Raw genomic sequence first — 9240 nt, forward strand, 5'->3', positions numbered from 1 at the left:
TGCATGCTGGGCACAGACAGGAGCAAGAAATGTGTCAGGGACATGGGAGACGCAGATTCTGAAGGACTCTGGGGCCCTGGAAAAAAGCATGGTGTTTCAGCAAAAGTCTGGATGGCACCACTTCTGTGACAGAGCAGTGATCAGAATTGCATTTTAGATAAGCCATGTCACTGGACTTGCTGTTCGTGTTGTGTTTGACCATTTATATTTCTCATTTATGTTTAATGTAATTGGAGGATTTTGGGCTGTTTCTTAGTTTGGGCTATTACAAAAAATGCTGCCGTGGAGAATCTTGTTCAGGTTTTTGTGCCAAAATAAGTTTTCCTTTCTCAAGGATAAATATCCATGAGTGCAACTGCCGAGTCAAATGGTACAGGTATTGATTGATTTACCACCTATGCAACTTACAACCATTCGACTTTACTACCACAATCGCTAGCCACGACTGCTCTGCGTCTGGCAGCGCAAACGTTGCCCAGCTGGGTGTACAACAGCGCGGACCAGCTTCTGGCAGCACTACCATCTCCGCGTGCACCATTTCAACTGTACATATAGCCTACTCAACTTACGACCAAATCATGTTACGACCGGTCTGCAGTCCCGACCGTGGTCCTAAGTCGAGCACTGGCTGTAATTGCATGTTGGGTGTTATTTTTTAAAAGCCAATTTTTTTTCTAGAGTTACTGCATCATTTTACATTCCTATCAGCCATGTAGGAAAAATTCTGTTTCTCCATATCCTTGTCAGCACTTGATATTATCGTCCTTTTAAATTTCATGTGTTTAATAGATGTATAATAATATCATGGTCTTGGTTTGCCTTTCTCTAATGGCTATTGTTCAGAAGATGTTCTAAAGATGCTGACCATTTCTTCATATGCTTATCTGCCATCCAAATACTCCCCTCAGTGACAAATATCTTCATATGTCTTGCCCATTTTCTACCTGGGTTGCTTGGGGTTTTTTGTCATTGTGTTTTGAGAGTTCCTAATACATTCTAGATATGATACCTTTGTCAAATATGTGGCTTGAGCACATTTTTACCTGGCCTGTAGCTTTCCCTTTTATCCTCTTTACAGGATCTTTCACCAAAAAGATAATTTTAGTTTTTTATCAAACAGTTTTCTCTTTTGTGGATCATGCATTTGGTGTCATATCTAAGAACACCTCACCAAGCTGTAAATCTTGCAGATTTTTCCTATGTTACCTTTTAAATGATTTGTAGCTTTACAATTAACATTTAAATCTATGATTCATTTTAAGTTAATAGTAGGTTATACGGTTTAAATCAAGGTTCAGTTTTTAATCTATAGATATTCAATTGCTCCAGCACCATTTATTGGAAAGATTATTCTTCCTCCATTGAATTCTTTCTACCACCATCAGAAATTAATTGGACATACTTGTGAAAGGCTATTTTAAAATTCTCTATTCTGTTTCATTGATATTTGTTCCATTATACTCCATCAATACTATACAGTTTGGGTTAGTGTAGCTTGATACGTCTTGAAGATGTGAAGAGTGCTTTCTCCAACTTTATTTTTCTCTTTCAGAATTATTTTTAGCTATTCTATGGCCTTTGTATCTCCATATAAATTTTGGAATAATCACCTGTATGTTGACAAAAAATCTTGCTTAAATTATGATAGGAATTGAATTAAACTAGTGTGTCAATTTGAGGATATTTGACAATTCACTATGTTAAGGTTTCCAGTTCATGAACATCGTATTTCTCTTCATTTATTTAGGTATTTTTATTTCTTTAATTAGAAATTCGTAATTTTAGCATATAATTTCTGTGCATATTTTCTTAGATTGACACCTGAGTATTTTATCATCTTTGAGTAATTGTAAGTAGTATTGTCATTTTAATTTTAACAACTTCAATCCTAGTATATAGTAATACAATTAATTTTAGTATATTGATTTTATATCATGTGACATTGCTGAAATCACTTACTAGTTCTAGTTTTTACAGATTACTTGGGATTTTCTCTGTAGACCATACTGTCACGTGCAAATAAAATCAGTTCTATTTCATCATTTCCAGTCTATATGTCTTTTATCTCTTTCTTGTCTCATTTCACTAGCTAAGAGTTTCCAGTAACATGTTCAATAACAGCGGTAAGGGTAGACATCCTTTCCTTTTTTGTAATCTTAAGGGCATAATATTCAGTCTTTCATCATTAGGTATAATGTTTGCAATAGGTTTTTGTTGATGGTCTTTAACTAGTGGAGAAGTTCTCCTCTATTTCTAGTTTTCTGAAACTTAGAAACTTAAAAAAATAATGAATTATTATTTATTTAAAAAGTGCTTTTTCTACATCCTTTGATCGAATAATCTGATTTATCTTCTGCAGTTGTTAATATTAAATACATTAATTGGTTTTTAAGTATTTAATGCACCTTCCATCCCTGGAATGAACCTCACTTAATTATGATTTTAGTTTTTTTTAAATGTATTGCCAAATTATATTTGCTAATGTTTTGTTAAAATTTTTTGCATCAATGAAACTATCATTAGAGTGAACAGACAACCTACAGAATGGAAGAAACATTTTGCAAGGTATCCATCTGACAAAGGTCTAATATGCAGAATCTATGAGAAACTTAAACAAATTTATTTAAAAAAAAAACAAAACAACTCTATTAACAAGTGGACAAAGGACATGAACAGACACTTCTCAAAAGAAGACATTTGTGGAGCCAACAAACATATGAAAAAAAGCTCAACATCACTAATCAGAGAAATACAAGTCAAAATTACAATACGACACCATCTCACAGCAGTCAGAATGCTAATTATTAAAAATCCAAGAAACAAGAGATGCTGGTGAAGCTGCAGAGAAATAGGAATGCTTTTATACTGTTGGTGGCAATGTAAATTAGTTCAACCATTGTGGCAGACAGTGTGGCAATTCCTCAAAGACCTACAACCAGAAATACCATTTGACCGGCAATACCATAACTGAGTATAACCCAAAGGAATGTAAATCATTTTGTTATAAAGATACATGCATGCATATGTTCATTGCAGCACTATTCACAATAGCAAAGACATGGAACCAACCCAAATGCCCATGAAAGACTGGATAAAGAAAATGTGGTACATATACACCATGGAATACTATGCAGCCATAAAAAGCAATGAGTTCCTGTTTCTTGGAGGGACATGGATGGAGCTGGAAGTCATTATCCTCAGCAAACTAACTCAGAAACAGAAAACTAAATATTGCATATTCTCACTTATAAGTGGGGTCTGAACAATGTGAACATACAGACACAGGGAGGGGAACAACATACACTTATGCCTGTGGCAGGGTGGGAGGAGGAAGAACAACAGGAAAAATAGTTATTGCATGCTGGATTTAACACCTAGGTGATGGGTTGATAGGTGCAGCATATCACCATGGCATGTGTTTACCTAGGTAACAAAACTGCACATCCTGCATATGTATCCCAAAATTTAATATAAAATAAATAAATAAATAATTTTTGCATCTACATTCTTGAAGGACAGTCGTCAGTAGATTTCATTTTTTGTACTGTCATTGTCTGCTTTTGGTACCAAGATAATTCTGGCTGGCTTTGTATGATAAATGGGCAGTATTGCCTTCTCTTCTATTTTGTGTAAAATTGGTGTAAATTTTTTTAAATTTACAGAATTCACCAGTGAAGCCATCTAGGCCTTGAAATTTATTTTTAGAAGGTTTTAAATTATGAGCTCTTCCATAATAGTTACAGGGCTATTCAAATCATTGGTTTCTTTTTGAAAGAGTTGTAGTAGTTTTACTTTTCAATGAATTGTTATATTTTATCTAATTTATCAAGTTTATATGTGCAGAATTTTCCATAATATTTACTTATTTTACTTTTGCTGTCATGTATGTCTGTAATGACATACCTTGTTTTATACAGAGAGTCATAATTTGTGTCTTTTCTCTTGTTTTCTTTGTCAGCCTTGATCCCTATCAAGGGATCAATATATAAATCTTATTGATCACCTTAAAGAACCAACATTTTACTTCATAATTTTCTCTGCTTTTCAGTTTTGTGTATCTGCTTTTACCTTGTGTTTTTGTTTTCAGTTTCACTGATTTCTAATGTTATCTTTATTACTTTCCTCTGCTTGCCTTGATTTTCTTTTTGGTTTGGTTCGTTTTGCCTTGGTTTCCTGTTTTGGGAGCTTAGATTATTGATTTTAGATGTTCCCTTGTTTAATACAAGCCTTAGAATCACCATTTTCCCTCTAATTACTGTTTTAACTGCATAGTAGAAATTTTGGTGTCCTCTGTTGTTATTTTAATTCAGCTCATTGTATTACTTTATTTTCCTTGAGACTTCTCCTTTCTGCATAGGGATTATTTAGAAGTGAATTATTTAATTTCTGAGGTTTTGGAGATTATCCTGCTGGATTTCTGTTATTGACTTCTAGTTTGATCCCACTATAGTCAGATAATACACGCTAGGTAATTTCAGGTTTTAAAAATTTATCGTGGTTTGTTTTGTGGTCCGGAGTTTGGTCTGTCTTTGTTTATGCTCTGTGGGTACTTGGAATCAATGTGTAGTCTGCAGTAGCAGTTGAGTGTACTGTTCTATAAATATCAATTAGATACTAATTGCTGGTGATGTCGTTGGGTTTTATACTTTGCTGATTTTCTGTCTAGTTCTATCAATTATTGAGTGAGAGTTGTTGAATTCTTCAAGTATAATTGTGGATTTGTCTATTTCTATGTTCAATTCTGTTACTGTTTGCTTCAAATTATTTTACTGGGCTCTTGTATGGCGCATGCAGATTTAGGTGTGTTGCCATCCTGAAATGCTTTGAGACTCAGCTGAGTGACTGCAGGGCCCACAAGGGCTCCTGTTCTTCATATTTCCTTCTGCCACGGCACCTGGTGCTTGTTGACATCCACTTCTTCTTGGTCATCACCCTGACGTCTATGTCGCCTTTTCATGTCAGCCACCAGGATAAATGACATAATTTCCATCTGTGGTTTGTTGCCACATTAAAAAAAAAAAAACTATTTTAATTTTTTTTGTGTAGGTAGTAAATTTATGTATTTATGGAGTATATGGAATATTTTGATACAGGCATACAATATGTGATAATCACATCAGGGTAAATGGGGTATCCATCACCTCAAGCATTCATCCCTTAGTTCAAGAACCTTCTCTTTTATTTCCGGAGTGACCAATATACCCATTATTGATATACGGTGTAAGGAATTTCTTATAAATTACTAGTATAAAAGGACTGCCTTAGAATGAATTCCATTTTTACCAACTTTCAACATATAAAAATCTCCCTTCACTACATAGAATTACATGCAAATTTTCACCGTAGTGAATAAATTTTAAGATAACCACAGATGAGACATAGAAAGACAAAACCAGAAAATACAATTAACCTTTGCTCTTTTTGAACCATTTAAAGTTATGTGGTTGTAGTTGATAACTTATTTGCATTAAATATGCACACTTTTGTCAGCACTGTAGATCTTGTTAATTTTTTTTTTTTCTTAAGAAGAGAAAAAGTTTCTCAACTTAGTATAGCAAAGCCCTTTTCTAAGGGCCTATAAATAATTTTGAGTCCCTGGTGCTGCCTGGAAATGTAGCTCTTCTGAGCTGCAATGTCGGCTATTTCTCTGAAACTGGAGTAGTCATTCAAAAATAGTTTCACTCAATTTAACTGCCTATTGAACCCTCTAAATTACAGATATTAAGCCTTTGGTTTCACAACAAACTTAATGAACAGTTCTGACAATCTATAAGCAAGGCCACTGGAAATTCATGGGCCAGATGGAATCACAGATTACACCATTTTCCTACTGCCCTGCAATTTTCTGGCACCTGGATCTACATTCCAGGGATACATATTATGTCTGGTGCAATAGTCCCTGACCCTAATAACTGAATTTCTGTTTTAGAAAGCTCAATTCTAGTAGAGAAAATCCTTCAAACTTTCTCTCCTGATTCTTTGAAATATCAGGGCAGCACTCAGCCTATTGATATTTAGAATCCAAGGTGCTCTAAGCATACTCTTTAAGAGGAAATTCATCTAGGACAGAGAGGGACTATGGGAACAGGCAGGGGAGGCAAGAGTAATGGGATGAAGAGAGAAATCTGTAATATCAGGTGTGGGATAAAATAGAAAATACATAAATTAGCAAAGGAAGAAAAGAAGACAGCTTGAAAGTCAAGACATTCCCCCAAGAATCTCTCAATTATTCATAGGAAAATTAGCATTGGTGATGTATATTTTTCTATAAAGATCCCACATATCTGCTATATAGTGATTTCAAAGGGAATGCGCTTAATCACTGAGAGATTCCTTTTCACATCCTGAAAAATGGCCAAGTGTCAATGACATGATTGGATATGAGAAAAAGAGACTGTGTGAATAAATTTCCTCATTCAGAACATTCATAAACTGCAGCCTCTGTGCTCCAACACATTATAAATTTCCTGTTTTCAAAGAACGTGTATCACTCTTCCCCCATCTTTTTATTGTGCTGAATTCTAATTGTTTATTTATTTACCAATCCGTTGTTCTCAGAGTACATGTTGTGTCATTGAAAGAGATTCATCTTATTTACCTCCATGTCCCTTGTGTCAGCAGGAGGCACGAAAAATAGCCAAATGTTGGCTGACAGGATGCATGCTCCAATTTCCTTGGGCAAATTCAATGATTTAAGCATGGATATGTATTTGAAGCAGAGAAAAGCATCCAAGGGAGAAACCAAAACATGACCTGAAACATTCAAACATATAAAAGGTAAAGAAATGCGTCTGTATCATTAGCAGCATTGAGCACTCTTCTTGAAGAAATCTGTGGATGTGATTTCTTCTCAATGCATTTCACTTGACTCACTGTGGATACCAAGAGAGATGGTTTCCCTGGAAGGAAGCAGGGACTCTGTCTCCTCGGTGCTTGTGGGATAGAATGTCTTTGGTGGAAAGCAGAGGAAATTTCATTGGCATTATACATTCCACACAGAGCTTGTTATTTAGAAAAATAACTATAGAATGGTTAGATATCAGGGGCTGAAATGTCCCAGAAAATTGGCAGTACAACTTATTTTACCGTTGTGGAGGTGAAACTCACCAGAGAGAGGCAAGTCACCTGCAGGAGGTGGCTGGGTCACCACATGATTACTTTTATGCTGCCCAACCTAGGGTCCCTGTCCTCCTTGGAATATCAAAACCTGGCAAATGCCTTATGAGGACTATTTTCATATTTTTAAAAACATCTAATGAAAATCAGATTTTTGTTATCCATTGAATTGTCAAAATAGTAAAAATTAAGTTTTTTTGTTGGTGAGGAGATATTTCTTTACTTTTGGCTGAAATGATGGTGACAATTTAGTCAAATTTGTTATTTGTTGATAGATCTCTAGGAAGACATGAGCCAATGACACCCAAAGCCAATGACAAATGCAGTGCATTGTTTATTACCCCTACTTTGTTTTGGTTTTTAGGTGATCTTCAAAATATTGTTGAAGAGCCTGAAAATGTGTTTTTAGTGTGGGGGGAGGGGCAGGGGGAAAGAGAACTATACATGCTCAACAAATATCCCACCTCTTCCTTGACACATCCTGAGCTCCTGAGTGTTATGCAGGGCGAAGTGACTATAGCTTTCCTATATAATGTGAGCAAAACTAAACGTGCATCCTTTCTGGTCTGAGGTGGTAGAAAACCCTTATGCAATTTGCTCATTTTTCTCTACTATAGGGACAAATGCATGTACCAGACAGAAGGGGCTTGTCTTCATCTCCCTCAGCACCCCCTACCAACCCTTTTAGCACAAAGAGCATGAGGAAAAAATAAATTCATCTGCTCTTTATTACAGAGAATTGAGGTCATTTTTTCCTTTAGTATACACTAAATTAACCTATCTAGGTCAAGATCTACCATTTCTCTAATACCTACCTAGCCTGTCAGGTGCTATTGAATCACAATTTCACATAATTCTTACAAAAGTCTGTGATGGAACTGAGATCTCCATGATATTGACTTTACAGCTGGGGAAGATCTGAGGCTTAGTGACCTTCCATCCATTTCTAAGGTCCCACATTTAATAACTAGCTGCACAATTGGACTGGAATCCAAGCCATCCTGGCCCCACCACCCATTCACTTCGCACTGTACCATGTTGCGAGATGAACTGCTAAAATCTTGTGAGATAGTAGCAGAGTTCTCCTGAGTTCAAATCCAGTGCTCCATGATTTTTGCGCTCAGAACCAACAATATCTTTTGATTAATGCAGGTTCAAAAGGAACCCGCTATGGTCATCATAACCACTGCCATCACTGTACATTCCATATTATTTTTTCTTTCTAAAAATAACAAATGACAGAGTGACTTTCTTAATCTCAGCCTTAAATTGTGTGTCAAATATAGACATCACAATACTAACTCTTACAAACGAAGTCTAAAGTTGTTTACTACGGCATTTCCAGTGACAGGCATCACGTCAGATGCAAAGAGTCAGGTTTATATGTCTCACTGATTATCTGAAGGAATTTTTCTCCTCCTCCTCCAACTCCCTCTCAGTTGTGTATCTATTTCCTTTCCTTCAACTAGGTCATGTATTGCCAGAAAGGTTAAATGTAAAAGTCAGCGGTATCTGGCAGAGACGCATGTAGAGATGGAGCTGTTCTGTGCTGCTCTCAGACTGATTAAATAAAGGATGCTGAGGGAGTAGAATGAGGCTGAATGCATACTTTACTAAATGAAAGTAATGCATTAGAATGCAGCTTTAGGGTCTCATTTAAAAATATAATTCAGGCACCAGCAGAAGCCTTTAAAATATCGGCAGATGTCTTTATGCCACATTTCATGTAGAGGACAACGTGGATTAAAAGACAAATGCAATCCGCAGAATGGTTCAGCTTCCCTTATACTCCCTAGCGCTTTAATGTCTTTTAAATGTATTTTATTTAAAGAGAATTTTTGCATCTATTTTTTCATATGCTATTGCAAAATTACTCGAAATCCGCCTGAGATAGTTTCAGACTATTAATTTCTCTATACAGTTTTTCATTTCCATGTTCCTTCATCCAGCATGTATTTGGAACTTACCATTTGCAGGCTGTAAAATGAAGACTGTTACCTTCAGGGGAAAAAATGGAAATATCACAGGGAAGCTGATTGGAACTGACTTTCCTTTTGAATCTCACAGGCTTTGTCAAGGGGGTTACCCCAGGGGATCATTTCTCATACAAACAACTTGAGTTTT

The sequence above is a fragment of the Cebus imitator genome, unplaced genomic scaffold (assembly GCF_001604975.1).
Source record: "Cebus imitator isolate Cc_AM_T3 unplaced genomic scaffold, Cebus_imitator-1.0 Scaffold139, whole genome shotgun sequence".
NCBI classification, from domain to species: domain Eukaryota; kingdom Metazoa; phylum Chordata; class Mammalia; order Primates; family Cebidae; genus Cebus; species Cebus imitator.